At 43.4% G+C, this 16,579-nt stretch overlaps 1 protein-coding gene across 2 annotated transcripts in view; it reads right to left on the bottom strand.

Moving 5' to 3' along the window:
- The window catches only part of SOBP (sine oculis binding protein homolog), a 113,148-nt gene that overhangs the window by 15,211 nt on the left and 81,358 nt on the right, over window positions 1-16,579 (bottom strand). The window lies entirely within an intron of this gene.

Raw genomic sequence — 16,579 nt, forward strand, 5'->3', positions numbered from 1 at the left:
AGTTCAAAAAATAGTCATTCTAGGCTTCAGAATCCATTACTTCAGAGAAATTATTGTGATTTCATTAACACATTAATTTTGCAACACCAACAGCTCTCACAGATGGTGAAGACATGATCTACAATTCAAATATGACTCTTGTTTGCACAAATGCCTTTCCTTCATATGGCATTTTAAACAAGAATTAATATGAGTAATCTTGCCATAGCTATAAACAGATAAACAGATGTCAGATTTTTCAGTGCCTCACTTTTTTGACAGAATTTTACACACACAAAACCCCCCCATTTTTGTCATTTACATTAGTTCTCAAAATATTCCACTGACAGAGATTTTTGGTGCTTTCTATCAGCATGTTGAGCCTATGACCATGTCATAATATATCCGGGTATTGTTTGCTCTGTCTTTTCCAAATAGCCCACATTAGCTTGTTTTGAAATGACTCTATCTTTTGTACAGAGGAAAAAAATACACTAAAAACCCCAAAGAAGACTATGATTGTGAAAAGACTGCATTAAAAGGATAATTAATTTTAATAACTATTGGCCATATAAACAATTCAAAACAACATATGCTGGGCATCTGATTACCCATCTCATTTAACTCTCAGCTTTCCTTTAATATAAACAGTGGCGACATTCTTGAGTTTTCAGTAATATATCTTTAATGTATATAGACACACACACACAGTATGCTATGGCTATTAGCCCATTTAACTCCTCCACCTTTTGGCTATCCTGCCAGGTCACTGTTTCTTTCCCTCTTGCTCCCCTCCGCATTCACACACACAGGCACACACTCCCTCCTCTCTCTTATCCCAACATTTAAATCAAGCTAAATAATCAGTTGAGAAGCAGCAACCCCTAAGTCAGCCCTGAAGTTTGTGAATGCAGGACCCAGATTTTTAGCTTGGGTATGCAGACACTGTGCCCTGTGGGATAAAGCAGAGGGGCTGCTGGTGCTGCTTGGCACATGTGGCATCAGTAAGGCTGTATTTCCAGTGTGGTGCCCTGTGGCAAAAAAGGAAATTTCCTGGTGCAAACAAGTCCAGCCCTGCATTGAACATACAGTGACGTTGTCACACCCTAAAATGTGTGGGCAAAAAGGCTGTGAAATGCACAGAAGTGCTGGGATAAATGCCTGCACTGCCATGGGGCATGCATCCCCCAGGCGTGGGGCAGATGGGAAAGCAAGAGTGCAGCAAGCAGGGCAGAGGGGACAATGCCACTTCCAATAGCTCCTGGATTTTATCAGGTATCAGCCCTCCACAGGAAGGCTCAGGGGCCATCACAGACAGCCCTGGAGCTTGTGCTGCAAACAATGCAAGCACACAGCAGTGGCACTGAACCATCCTGCATATTTGGCATGGCTGTGGGTTTGCCACCCACCTGGCAAGGCAGCACACATGATGGAACCATCCTGTAATCAACCTCCTGAAATTTTCTGTCTTGCCACTGTTTTCAAAGCAGACAAAAGGGGAATTTGTGAGTCTACACTATGAGGTAATAAGATACATTTAACTCAGTAGAACTGCTGAATTTACCTTAAAGTTATTTCTGAGTGAGAGCTCACTGCTGTAGCCATAAAATGCTATCTATTTTGCATGCATGGAATCAGGATGTACTCCACCACACTCCTCCTGCTGCTTGCAGAGTATGCTCTTGCCCCAAGGGCTGGCAAAGATGCAGCTAGACTCCACCTGTACCCCAGGAGATGTACAAAGAGATACCAGGAGCTCCCACAAAGCTCCTGAGGCAGGCTGGGGCAGCATGAAGCCCACCCTGGCCCATCACCATCTATTTGCAGCGGAAAGACAAGGAGGAGAGTGGCCTCAGAGGTGCCTGCAGAAAGGGATGGAGCAGGACTTCAGGTGCATCTGCAGTGAAGACTTGCCCTTCCTTTGGGACAAGGAATAAACCACCTTGTAACCCCCTGCCAAAGAAGTGCCTGAGAAATATGAGAGAGTAAACCCAGTCTCCTTCTCTTCCTAGGAAAAGCCCCATCCATGACCTTAATTAAAGGGACTGAAAGAGAAATACAGCTCCACAAATAATTGTGGCATCTTTTCTAATAATTTAATTATATTTGTTAGCATTTGCAAAATTCACTGAAACACTCCACTGTATTATTGCTGTATTGATTTGTTTATCTCCAGTGGAATCCTGTGTCTCTCCTGGCTAAACAAATATTTTCTCTTCCTTGGTAAAATATTTAGAAATCCTGCTTACAAATTCTCTACTGATTTCTCCAATTTTCAATAATTTGGTGAGGAACAAGAAACTCTGCCTCACTCACATATTGATCACATACCCTTCTGTATATTTTATCACTAGATAAAATTAATTAAAGCCAGAGAAATTAAAGGCAGCAAATCTATTCCTCTGAATACCCTGCATAGACCAAATATTCCATAATTATCTCATTGATTTAATGCAATATCTCAAAGTGTTGAAGCTACAACATCAGTGTAAAATGTCCATCTTCTACATTCATGTATTTCATAATTTTATTTTGTTTTTTCTCTCATTCTTTTTACTTACATAAGCAATCAGTCTGTGCTGCTTAGTTAAGACAAAAGGTATAAAAATATGTAACTCATATGCAGGTAATATGACACCTCACAATACCATACTAAAAAGCAGAAAAACTGTCTCTACAACAATAAGGAAATTAGTAAAGGAGAAAAAAATATCACTTAAGAATTAATGAATCAAGTCTGTCTTACAGAATTGATCATTTAAGATGAGGTCAATGAATTTATGATACAAATGGCTATATCACTAAAGGTGATAAAATGCAGCAATATCATTCATTTTACATCTAACTAATGATGTGCTCAAAGTAATTACAGATTTCTTCTAAAAGCCTACACTGATTAGCTCAGATGTGATAGGTAAAACATATATATCTCTCCATTCAATAAAATAACATTTTCTTATCTGTAGAACACACAGCTGATGTCTTATCTTTTTAAGTACTTGCATTCTGTATGGAACATCACTGTTCTTCACAACCAGCTCAGAATTTCTCTGCACATGTATTCCCTTTCCTTCCCTTTTCCTGCCTTATTCCTTCTTTTCGTTGTACAACCAAGAGAAGAGCTAGACTGTTGCAGAGTGCTTACTGACACTGCCCATTGGATTTGGGAGTGCTCACACATGGGAGCAGCTCCCTAGGTTTCAGTGGGATTAGTCACAAGCATTTATGCTGTAGGATCACGTTTGGAGGCCCTGACCCAGCACCAGTGGAAAACAATGAAGAGGCTCCTCTTTAATGCAATCCACCGGCTTTGGGTCTGTTGCCTAACCACGGCCCCTGCTCACCCTGGAGTCATCAAGAGTTTTGTTCCCAATCTCAACAGCAGCAGAGACAGGGACAGGGATTTTGGAAGGAGCTGCAGGAGAAACACCCAGGAAGAAAATAAATGCTGTGAGACTGAGTTACAGACATTTACTAACAAACACAGGCACAGCCACCATTTTGCACATTTCTACCAACAGGAGGTTGGACCAATAGTGGTGTCACTGACAATAAGCATGAACATTTCCAAGATAAGAGGGTGAAAACTTGCAAGGTGCTAACAGATCTCCTATGCACCTTCATCTCTCTTGGAAAACACTTCTAGGACTGCTCTGGGAGAAGCACACTTCACACCATGAATGCCAGAACATGAATCCTGAATGACAGAAAGATCAGTATTAAGATAACGGCCTATCTCATTCAGCTGCAGTGCAACAACCCTCAAGAAGATTAAATTTACCTAACCGGGGCATATCCAAGGCTAAACAACAGAATGAACATTCCTTCAGTACATTTAATGTATTTATATTTTGGTGGCAGGTTGCCAGCATGCTACTTATAAGCTCAGTGACTTGGTATCATTTATCTGCTTTCCTGTGAAACACACAGCAACCTACACCAGGAGACAACTCAGAAGACACTGCATCAGCAGAAACACAGCTCGTGCCCGAAATGGGAACACTGAGGAAGCCAGCACTGAGGGATCCCGTAACGCTCAGATGTCTCTAATATAAAGAGCGGGAATAAAGCCATTCCTGTTGGCATCCATATCTTTATTTTGATAGAAACACCCAAAGTGGAGTCCAGACATGGCTACAAGGCTGCCTCGCAGGCACAACACAGGATCCTGCTGTGCCCAAAAGGGCCTGGACTCCAGGCACCAGGTAATTAATACTTAATTGGCTGTCAAATGCAGGCACAAAGTTCACACATTGGTGCAGTCCACCACTAACTTTTGAAGAATAGTCTGGTATCAGACACTACTTCATTAAGAAATACACTTGGCAAAACCTGTTTGCAGAGGTATTTACACCAGCCCTAGAGAAACCAGGAACAAGTAGCAATGGAAAAAACCCTGCTGTGATGAAAGATTCCCTGTGCCTCTTACACAATGCTTTGGACAACTATCAGCTCCATGGTAAAGCTTGGCAAGAGGACAGAAAGTGGTCACTAGGGCAAAAACGTGCCATTTTCTGCTTCTCCAGAATCAGAAGGTGACTGACAAAGCTCCTCTCCTTGCTCAGGACAATGCCACTGGGGTATGCCTTGCACAAGTGAGGGTTGAATCACATCTGAGGACCAGGCTTTTATCAAAGATGCTGAACAGATGCTGAAGATTATCAAAGACTCATTTCTTGGCATAAAATCCATGTATTCTACTTTGCTGAGTAGTTCCTATTTCCTTTTCTCACTGTGGTATCCAAGTGCTGTCTCTTTATATACATTCAGGCATATGTTCTGACTTCACGAACACCACTGCACATTTCCTAGATCCTGTTCTGGCCCTGGTCGCCTTTCCTTTTAGCCCATACTGGTCCTGGAAAGGTCTGGGAAGATGCCTGAAGTTTCCAGTACTGCCACCCAGTCAGGATGTGTGAGGCATGGAGACAGAGGCTCCCACCCCATCCCAAAAGCCAGAAGGTGAGGACACAATCCCTCTTCCCTCCTGCCTTGCAGCCCACTGAGAACCCAACACACCAGCCATATGTTTTTCTGCAAGGGCTCAAGATTTTTGAAGTCTGCCAAACATTGGACACAGCAAAAATCTAGAAATTAGGAAGTGGCTAGAAACACACATACAGAGGTTTCTAGCACACAGCCAAATGAGTCACAAGTAGTGTTCTAGCACTCAGCTCAGTCACACCCTTTGCAGAGCACCCAGCAGCCGCCGCAGCACGGACACCAAGGCACCCTGAGACCCAGGCCCCCTTGCAAGGCTGTGAGCACTCCCAGCAGAACACCAGGGGGAAATTCAGTCAATCAAAAGGAAAGAAACCTAGATCTGTGTGTCCTGCTGGACTATGTACCCAACTGACTCCAAAGGAGCGTCAAACCTCTCTCTGCTGTCCTCAACAGCTCCCCAAGCTTGTTGGGCAATGTGGCTATCTGCAGCCTCCCTTCTTTTCTCCATTTATCCATCAACAGGGCTTCTCTTCAGAGCAGGTCACCTAAAAGGTAATCCCCTCATAGAGCCCACCTGCAATGCTAATCCTGCAAATGGCTCTGTTTCTGCAGTCTGTTGCCTGATTAAGAACTGAAAAACTTTGGGGCAAGAGCTGTACCTCAAGCGTTAATGTATCCAACACTTGTGAGCACAGAGAAGCTCTGGCCCCAGTGGAGCTCTGGGTCAGACTGAGACCTCCTGCAAATATCAGTTTGGGTCTGTATCAATCTTCACCTCCTCTTCTGCTCACCTTCTGAGGATAACTTGCTGCAGAACAGGCCCTCAGGAGCCAAAGCCCCCATCAGGCTTTGAGTTCTTAGCACACACATCGATTTGTTTGACACAAAAATTGTTCCAAGGAATTAAACTTCCCTTTTAGCATTTCCTGGCTCAGAAAAAGACAAACATGAAGAAGAGCAAGGTAGGCACACTGCCATGCCAGTTGAGAAGGTGGGCAGGTGAAGATCTGCAGAAGGACACTACCATGCTCAGAAGAATAGAGTCAGAGTGAGGAAGAGGGGGATAATGTGTTCCACCCAGAGATGATGGAAAATGACAAACTCATTGGAGAGGTAAGCAACAATCAGCACAATAGCCTAATGCTGTTGTGCTTTTTTCACAGCTAATTGAGTTATCACAAAAGGTATTCAGCTGCCAGCACCCAGTGCCAAGAGATAGAGTGGGTGCAGCCTTGCCAGGAGCTGCTGTCGCTCACCAGAGTGTCCCACATTTCTCTGCTTGATCCTCCTCCAAAACACCCACGCTCAGGCTTCCTCCTGACACGGACCAGGCAGCCTGGGGCACAGCCAGGGCTGGGCAGGGTGTGCAGGGTCTGCCTGTCCAGCACTGCAGCCGCTCTGTGCTGGCCCATGGGGCTGGGGGCTTTGTCTGGGGGTCCCCAGCAGGCATCAGACTGTCCCTGAAGGGGGAGGGCAGCTCACAGTGTCTACTTTGAAGACAACTATGACTAAGTCCCAGCTGTCATGACTGGGAATTGATGCTCTTTCACTACCAAATGTCAAACAATACTGTAACAGGCATTATCCTAAGTGTGGCTCTAAGCAGTTATCCAGCCTCGATCACCATTTTTGATGTCTTATTGTAAAACATTCAGCATGTTTATTGTGGCAAGATTTTTCTATCCAAGATGGCTTGTGATAATTTTTTTTATACTGATTGTTCCATTTGAATGGAGTGATTATTATAAAAAACAAAAAGAATCATTCCAGCTGAAACCTGCTGCGAAGGAACCCTGAGGCAGGCTCTAACACACTGTGAATGTGGTTACAATATAGCTCATAGCAATGCTAGGTGTGAAGGAAAACAGATTTTTACAATGTTTGGAGCTTTGTGTAAAAACAGTTGACAAAACAGAACACTGCAGTTGCCTACAACTTAAAACTGTCCTGTGACAAGTTTCTCTCTGTTAAAAAGATACTAAAGCTTGCCTGCCTGATTGTTTTTTCTTTCCCTGATGTTACCCTCCTGAACATCTTGTCCTTTCAAAAATCTTAACCAGTTTTCTGAGTGAATCCTGATTTTATGTCATTTAAATGCAAGACTCACTCTGTCTCCATTTTTCATCCTAATTATGCAAAAGTCTAAGCTACATGAAGCATAAGGAGAAAATAGAGTTATTTGGTAATTAATGGCTAATGATAAATTGATTCCATTTTTTGAATCATTGCAGTTGTCATCTGTGGTATTTAAAACACAGGGCTTTTCAAAGCCCTTGGGTTCCTTTGTGTTGGGGGGGCTTTTTAAAGTTCCCAGTCAAGAAGAATGAATGTAAGTTATGCTAATGTCTGATGGAAATCCAGGTTGGGTCTTATTTCATCAGAGTGGCTACATATTTGATTTTGTATATAAACAGCTGAGCTCTGTGTTTTCACCTTCAGTCTGAGGCTTTGAAACCACAGAAGGAACTTTGGATCTAAAACCACTGGTGAAGCCCAAAATATGATGGGTGAAACTTCATGGAAAATGAATGTACTGTGAGGTGGGGCTTGCCAAGAGGGAAGTTCTTCTCCCCAGAAACATTCCTGGCTAAAATAACACAGAATGGGACAATAGCAGCATTTAAATCTAAAATCTTTAATGTAAGGTTTTTTACAGGGGTGCTATACAAGATCAGATTAAAGGGCATGTCTGTATGGCTGTTTCAGTACTGGCTAAGTCCACCACTGCAGCAGTGACAGAAGTCCTAAATAAAATGAATGTGATGCATAAGATAAATGGAGGGTAAGAACAGGAGAGAGAGCTGGGGGTTAAATGCCCTCAGTAGGTCAGACAGTCTGTCTCACACATTTCAGAAACATCCGAAGAACACCTCAGTCTGAATGTCCTTTCCAAAAGGGCACGCCATGGGTTTCCCATGCCTTGGAAACCTCATCCCACACCAAGTGCATTGGTCTTTGAGCATGCAAGAGTCTGTGGGGCAGAGCAAACCACAGTTCAAGCCATCAAGTTCTACACTCAGATCCTGAACTCTCATCAGGCCTCATCACACAGAAAGGCCAAGAAACAGTTCCTCTTCCAGACTTAATCTAGTCTGACAGGAGACCATGCAACTGTGTCAGTAGCCACCTTCCTTGTGAGCATAATTTGAGGGATCTATGGAGTAAACTGAGTGTATCCACACCATGCTCCTCATGGCCTTTAGTTCTTGGGAGGCACCATGAAAAGCCAGCTTGGCAGAGCAGTGGTGCAAACATCTGCTGGTCAGTCAAGAAGTTTAATTTGGATTATGTACTCACTGGTCTCCTTGATGTTCAACACTTGATTTCCAGACAAACGCTTCTCATGATGTGCATTTCCAAACTGCCCTGCTCCTAAGATGATGGTGGGAAACAACTCAGCAGACAGAAACAACTACACTGAGTAGGTGAAGCTGAGAGTCTTGGTGAACTACAGCGTGTCCCTTTCCGCAACAGGAGGTTTTGCTTTATCATCCTTAAGCTGTTAGTGCCCCAGCAGGAGCTTCACTTCTTCCAAAAGATGATACAAATGAACTTCATCAAACTCCTGTCACTAAAGCTGTGCAAGGTATCAGCAGTGGAAAAGCATTGCAAACACCTTGAGAGCAGGACAAGAAATGTTGGCTTTGAATATTCAGGAAGTCTTAAGAAAGAAATTAGAGCTATCATCTGGAAAAACATTTCTGGGGCTTAGGAATAGTTCCTCAGAGTGCCCAGGCCCTGTTGTCTCTTTGGGGCAGCAGGGGAAGGTTGCACTAGGAAATATCCTCCTTCCTCTTCCTCAGAGAGTGGAAATGCACTTCTTTCCTCAGAAGGACATTCACCTCCATGACGTTGGAGAACTTTCTGTATAACCTACATTTCCATACGTTCAGCTACAGGAGGCAGCAGAGCAGCTTCTCCATCCTTGGGATAGCCAAGCTGCAGAGTCCCATCAGTGCCCAGGCTGACAACAGGGCCAGCACTTCTGTCATGCCAGGATCTCCTCACTCCTTTCTCCTTTGGAGAACTGGACTAAACATCAACCACAGAACGTTTCTTCTGCAGAGCATCTGCCAACAACGGCAGCGAGAAAGAGAGCCTGTATGCACTGCAGCATTCCCTGCATCCAACCCAGCAACTGGGAAAAGAAAGGAAGCAACTGACACTGCCAATTCTTCTATCAAATTCTTTTGAGAAATAAAGATGCTGTTAAGCAAAAAAAAAAGCTTAAGGGTAAAAATCAAAGGGGCACTTTACTATGCTCAATCAGTATTGACCAAAATCCTTCCAAATGAGAAATCTGCACCCTTAGGAATCTCATGCAACCAAGTCTGCAGATGACTTCAGAAGCCAGATGAAGATTTACTTCTCTAATTAATTCGGTTTTTTATTCAGTGTCTGAATAAACATGTTCACTCATCTTGTTTTCTGATCAAAACTTTATTCTGATAATATGGCAGACATTGTGAGGTGGAAAATTACCCATCTGGCTAGAATTTATATCTAGTAATATCTTATATGTATTTTTCCCAGTATATTTTCTTTTTATATTCAAGAGAATATAAAAATAACAATAAAACCCCCTGTTACTACTCCAGTTGCTCCTAGATTGGTTGACAGAACTATAAATGTAATAATGAGGAGGTTTGAGGGGCAGGTTAATGTTTTTTGCTAGCATATGATGTTTTTAGCCTAAGGCATTGCTGGGGGCCAATACCACTTCACCTGAAACCAAAATCACCACTGAACAGTCATTAAATCACTCAGAGTTAAATGTAATATTAGTGGGTCTAGAGAATAGTACTGTAATCCAGATTTGAAATTTCATTAATCCATAGAATAGGAAGCAGGAGTGCAATCTGAAACTTAGGGAAATCTTTATTTATTACCCTTTATTTGTAATGAAGGGTTCTAAGTCCAATTTCTCCCTCTCACCTACTGCCATTTTACAGTGGCATAACTCTCTAAGACTGGTGGGCTGTTTCTTCTGATTCACGCCTGTACAGGCAATTCTGTAAGAAGCTTACAGAATTCAAGACTCTGGGTGCTTTGAAAAAAAATATTATATATGTGTGTGTGTCTGTGTGTGTATGTCTGTGTGTGTGTGTCTGTGTGTGTGTTTGTGTTTTCCCCCTATCTACATAGCTAAGAGATCTTCAATTCTTCAATTTTTATTATTACATGGTAATCTTTCTCATGTAATAATTTTTACAGGCCAGGACCCAGGACCCACTACGCTGTATTAGGTGCTGTAACAGATACATAACTGTGGCACAGGCTGCAGCAGAACTGGCTGGGTCTCACAGTTGACCTGACACAGGCTCCCTGCATGTTTCCCCACCTTTCCCAAGCATATAAAAATCCTAGAGGGACTGCATCGGCCACTAACTCGAAAAAATTACCTTAGGAAATTATTGACTTGATTAGGGAAAGATTGACTTGACCATTAGTAAAAATGGATGAAAAAAAATCCCACAAAACTTCCCAAGAGAGGTGTTGCTGGGTTTAGGCTACAGAACTCTGAAGGGAGTCAAAGCTGTCTGAGATTTGAATGCGTGTGATTCACACTTTGAGAGCTGCTGGTAACGGTACACACCACCCTGCGTCCCAGAGTATGCTCAGTCTGAAAAGCAGCCCTCTCTCTGGAAACCACATTTGATTAGAACAGCCCTGGGCCAGATCCAAAACCTGCCTGGATCAGGGAAACATGTGTCACATCAGTTTCAGCCCAGGACTGAGACATGTCACATCTCTTGCAGATTGGGCACCGGGAGTGGAATTCATTTTCCCATTTCCTCTGGAGTTGGGGGCTGGAGAAGACGAAGCCAAGTAAGGGAAATTGCTCTGCCGCACACAGAGGAAACATTCTGAGTCCTCTACTTCTCTTGCTGCAAGGCACTGATCCTGGCTGAAACCCAGAGCTCATTGGTACAGACCCAGCTCCCCTTCCCCCTCCTAATTAGCACAAAATCACCAGTGGAGAGAGGCTTACTCTGAATAACTGTGGGTATTACCTTCGGTCACTCCCATATGGAGCAAGGAAGAATTAAATAATGGCCAGGGAATGGAAGAGATGGGGATTGTAACAGCCTGCACATCCCCCAAATGAGGAAAAAAAATGAGGAAAAAAAGAGGAGAGGAGAGGAGAGGAGAGGAGAGGAGAGGAGAGGAGAGGAGAGGAGAGGAGAGGAGAGGAGAGGAGAGGAGAGGAGAGGAGAGGAGAGGAGAGGAGAGGAGAGGAGAGGAGAGGAGAGGAGAGGAGAGGAGAGGAGAGGAGAGGAGAGGAGAGGAGAGGAGAGGAGAGGAGAGGAGAGGAGAGGAGAGGAGAGGAGAGGAGAGGAGAGGAGAGGAGAGGAGAGGAGAGGAGAGGAGAGGAGAGGAGAGGAGAGGAGAGGAGAGGAGAGGAGAGGAGAGGAGAATAAAAAGATTGCTCTGTTTCTGGTAGGTAGGATTTACCATGAATATTATGGTCCCTAGCTATCTGAAACCATGGTTTTTCAGGATTCTAACCTTGAAAATAATAAATGAGGAGTTACAAAGGACTGAAACTGCAGCCTAGAGCCAAACATATGGTGAACTAATGTGTGTGAAACTTCCTTGTCGTCTTCTTCTGCTAATGCCTCTCTTGTTTTACTAAGAACATTCCTGCAGAGAAGCCAGGCCTCCTTTGACAGGAGCCAACAGCTGTGAGGGTGATGGGCAGCAAGCAGCTTTACTTATGTGCCACACCTGAGGGAGGGAGGGCCAGACCTTCACACACCCTGCTTGCCCACTGTGATGCCCTTCTCAGGCCCAAAACATTTGCTGGTTATCAAGAAATGCAAAATGTGCCTTCTTCCTTGCTGATTGACACCTCTTTCTTTCTAAGTAAGGCATGGAAGTGAAAAAAATTATCTTTCCCATTCCAATGAAAAGGTCTTACTTATCCCTCTGTTTGGAAAGTGTTTAGCACTAGAATGTACCTGACACTAAGCTATTTACATAAATCAAATCTATTCTTAGCAATCCTGGGATCAATCTGGGATAACTCCACTGAAGCTAGTGTTGATTTTCAATCTGAATCATGTAACTGAGAGTTGAATTTGGCACAAAGAATTAATTTCTCACCGAGAAGGGTACATTACAGCAGAAGGCATCAGATGCACTGTTCAGTAGAGAACACAATCACAGAGGACCCTTTAGCAATGCATTGTGTTACTGTAGATGGCACTCCTTCCTTGCCTGGGTGCACGATGCACACTGCAACTGCACAGATTCTATTATGTAAATGCATCATGCCAAAGCCTTTCATACTTACAAGACCATGCAGATGATTTTCTCCTTGCATGACATGCATGACAAAGCAGCTATGTGGAAGCAGCACACCAGGACAAAAGAAATCAACATATTTAAACCATCACCCTGCAAAGCTCTCAAGAATGCTTTGCTCTTTAGATTCCTCCTCAAAGAGGACCCAGTCGGTCTTGTTTTCTCCAGCCTTTTTCCTCCCCTAGGTCTTCCCACAAAACTACTTCTGACAACGATTTCACAGGGTAGAGCACCACTCAAAATATTCATTGGACCTGCTGAGACCTTCTGGCAAATGAGGACCTGCAGCCATCACATACAAAGACTCCTAACTGTGCATTTGTTCAGGGCAACCCAAGTGTTTGTTTTTCTTTAAAGAGCTTTCTTTTAATTTTATTTCAACACCCATCCTGGGTCAAGTGCTCCTCATCCAGTGACTTAGAGCAGTAGGAGAAGGAAGGTTACATAGCTACGGCATTGAGATAGGACTTGCCATGTTGGCATTAGTCATTCTCTGCAAAGACAAAATTGCTGAGTAACTTTGGACAAGGAGAAGGACAGACAGTTGAATAATGCAAATAGCACAATTTTAGATATTAATTTTGATTGCCCAGCTCAGGTCTATGAAAAGATGTAGGCATCTTGGGAGGGTGGATCACAGCAGGAACCTAAGGCTCTGAACTGGTCCCAGCAGAACTCTGTGTCCATCCACTGTCAGAGGTATGAAAGGAGACCAAGCAAGTCTCTAAAGCTGGGAGGCTTCTGTGTTCTTTATTTCCAGTATGTATCTTTGATCCTCCTTTTACAACCAGGAGAAGGCTTCCCCAGATCTGCCTAACCTGCTTGGAGCAGGAGGGTTTTGAAATGGGAATCAGATCCTCTCACACATGTGTGTACGACATCCAGTACGGTCACTCACACAGAGCCGGTGCCTTGATCCACCACCATCAAACAACCAAAGTGCAGCATCCCTGTGGGGCTCTTTCCTCCCTCTGGGATCAGAAATCAAGCGGGGCTTTGCTCACACTCTGACTTTAGGATTTGGTTCTCTGTGGCTCATTACAACTGTGCACTCCTACACACGCTGTTATATGGAGATGCACCACAGTAGCAGGGAAAGTGCGCGGGGGCGTGAACGGCCCTGGAATCCGGCTATCTGGTGAGGGGCGAAGGCCAGGGCCCCTGCGCATCAGAAAACAGCCCCCCTCGGTGTCTTGGCCTTGGGCTGAGCTGGGTGATAGCTCGGAGCAGCGCGGTGAGAGACGAATTAGGAGGCGACCACTTGCTGGGGGTAAACTGTCGGTTTATTACAGAAGAACCAACAAGGAGGGGAAACACCCAGCAAATGGCCCCGAACAAGGGGCAGGAGAGGGTTTTAAGGGAAAAGGGGGGAAGAAGGCAGGGAAACCCGGCTATCCAATAGAAATACATATTTGGAGGTACGAAACATAACTGATATACTAAAGTAACCAACTGTTATAAATCATAGGAGGGGCTCCGGGGCTACAGCCAACCATACCTCCCAGAGAAAAGAAAATTCTCGAAACCTGGGAGGAGAAAAAGAGTGATTGACTGACCCCAAGGAGGAAACAACTTTCACTTTATAAGAGAAACCAAGGGAGGAGCAGTTTCATTTCCATAGCAACCTAACTGGCAGGGTAGCAGCAGGAAGTAATACAGAAAATGGGGGGAGCAAACTAACAAACTTAAGAACACACCACAGCAGGAAAGGAAGATGGAGTAAAGTACAGTGTATTTGCCATTAGACATGACTGAGAATATTGGCTGTTCTTCACACGTACCAGGCACATTTGTCACCCTGTGCTATAGGAGGGGATGTGACTAAGAGGTGGGGACATGCCAGTTAACCTCAGGCACTTGTCCAAGCACAGAGAGAGATCTGAGGTATGCACGAGGGTTGAAATTCCATTACAGGTTTTAAATAATTAAACACTACATGTTTGGAAGCTCATTCATTCCTATTACTTTTTAAATAATTAATCTGTATTTACATCTAGTGAACTTCACGGAGCTCTACACATAACAAATTTGAGTCAAGTTGCAGAAGAGAGATTGTTCCTGTCTGACAGCATTACAAATGTTTTTGTTGTACACAGTAACTTCAGCTATTAGGGATCAGTCAAAAGCCAAATCCAACCTAGATGCTGTATACCACTGAGGTTTTTTATCAAATTATTCACAAGTAATCAAAACACTAAAAGAAACTGTAAATCCCCAGAGGATAAAAATGTGCTTCTTAAATCTTGGAATAGTAAAAACCAATTCAAGACAGTGAAATGAAAAACTGCATATTTTTTTCCTATTGAACATAATCACTATGTTCATACATAATGCTGTCAGTTCCACGTAACCTGTAGTACAGTCTGATTAAAAAATACTGATCTCAAAGCCTAGAATAATACATGACAGAGTAACAGGCTCTAGAACAGGGCAAAAAAAAATCTTTATCCAGAGTCCTTGTCTTCCTCAACATATTATTTCCTTCTATTTGCTTGTAGTTCAAGCTGAACCAGACATTAAACACTCAGCAGGTTCCCCCTAACTGAACGACATGTGATGCACCAAAATGAATAACCAACACTGTTGAAACCTCCAAAACAATAGAGCACTGAAATAGGTGCTTGAAACCATAGCTCTGCTGTGGGAAATGAATTTGTAGCAATGGCATCAAGATTACATGTTTATTACACATGTGATTTCCAGCTCCAGTTAGCCTCTATTTGCAGGTAAACAGATATATATGCATTCATTTATGCAATTCTAGCTGCTATTCCTACAAATTCAGCCCAAAACTAAGTTATTTCCTTTTCAAATAGCATTACTACTAATAGAAATGCTGCTGGCCAAACAGTTCCTTCAATTATAATAAGTGGAGCAAAGCTGCCATCAAACTGAGATCTCTGTTACACCTGCACAGTTATTCTGTAAGTTAATTAGATTGCACAGGGCTAAATATGGACTTAATGTGCTCTTCAGAGGCCTCATAATGGCAGAAGACATATTAGGGAGAGAAGAAAGAATTCAACTTGACTTTCATATCCCAGGCTGGCTTTGCAAGGAAGGGAGCAAAAACATCTCTACTGTAGGTGAAGCAGACATGCATTAGAGATCATGGAAAGCCCATGTCACCTTGGAGAGGAAAGGTTTGCTTATAAAGTACCTTGTAACCTTCTTAGTTATTGTTATTAAAAAATAAAAAAAAAAACCCAATGCAAGGACATCTAAATCAAGGGCAGGTGTTGGATCCAATAATGACAAGTCTCCTGTTTGCTCCTTTGACCTGTGCAGCTCTAATTCAGACTCCTGAGGACAGAAGCTGCACATTTCTGAATGGCAGAAGAGAAACGGGGCTGCAGAAGAAGGGACCACGAGGTCAGGATTCAGTGAAAGCCAGGCTTGCATGCCAGGCACAGAGATCAAGGAGTGACTAACTCAAAGCACAGGAAGAATCAGTGCTTCAGATGTCAGCTGTTTCAAGGATTACAAGTCCTCCTGTTTCCAGTGTCGAGGTAATAATCAGAGCAGTGGATGTGCGAGGATCCTTGCAGTGATGGCTGAATGTGCAGCCCTCGATTTGGATTCAGTTTGGGGGATTTTGTTTCTTTTTTAGACAAAGCCAACAGTGCCACGTATTCATATTTCAATGCTGTTTTAAGGATCAAAACCCATCTTAATAAAAAGATGAGCAAGATTCAAAGCAGAAAATTATATGGGAGCTTCACATACAGTAGGTGGAGAGCAGGATTCTGTGACTTTTTGTCAGGGGTATTCATTTAAAGATTGGTGCTAACAACAGCTTCTTAAAAATGTTGTTTTATGCGTCCCTTCCTGTCCCTTCCCCTCCCCCTCCCCCCTGTATTCATGTTTTCACATAAATCCTGATTTTGGCATATTATTTTATTGTGGAGACATGTTCTGTGTACTGGATGGCTTATGCAAATTAGCCAAATGTCATATAAATTAGTCTTGAAATGCCTGGGATAATGAGCTGCTTGCATGGTGAGCAGTGCACAGTATTCAAAGAAGGACTTTACAGGTTGGGAGAGTAGGAAAACATTATAAATGTGTCCAGACTGCACAGCAAGGCAGCATGCCTCCCTGGCACTGGGCTGCTCACCTCAAAATGCAAGGCTGACTGACTGGAACTGAAAAATGCAATACCAGGAAGCGACCAAAAATTGAAACACCCTGCCCCCCACTTATTATTTGGTAGGCAGGTATGCCCTCAGCTACTGAAGCCCAAGCTTGCAGATCTTCTTAGCTGCAGATCTTCCAAGTTGACTTGGCCAACATATTTAAACTTCTGCAGGCTGGGTTTTCTTCCCTGCCTAGTTTGGATTCTCATTGA

Source organism: Zonotrichia albicollis, chromosome 3, assembly GCF_047830755.1.
Source record: "Zonotrichia albicollis isolate bZonAlb1 chromosome 3, bZonAlb1.hap1, whole genome shotgun sequence".
In the NCBI taxonomy this organism is placed as follows: Eukaryota; Metazoa; Chordata; class Aves; order Passeriformes; family Passerellidae; genus Zonotrichia; species Zonotrichia albicollis.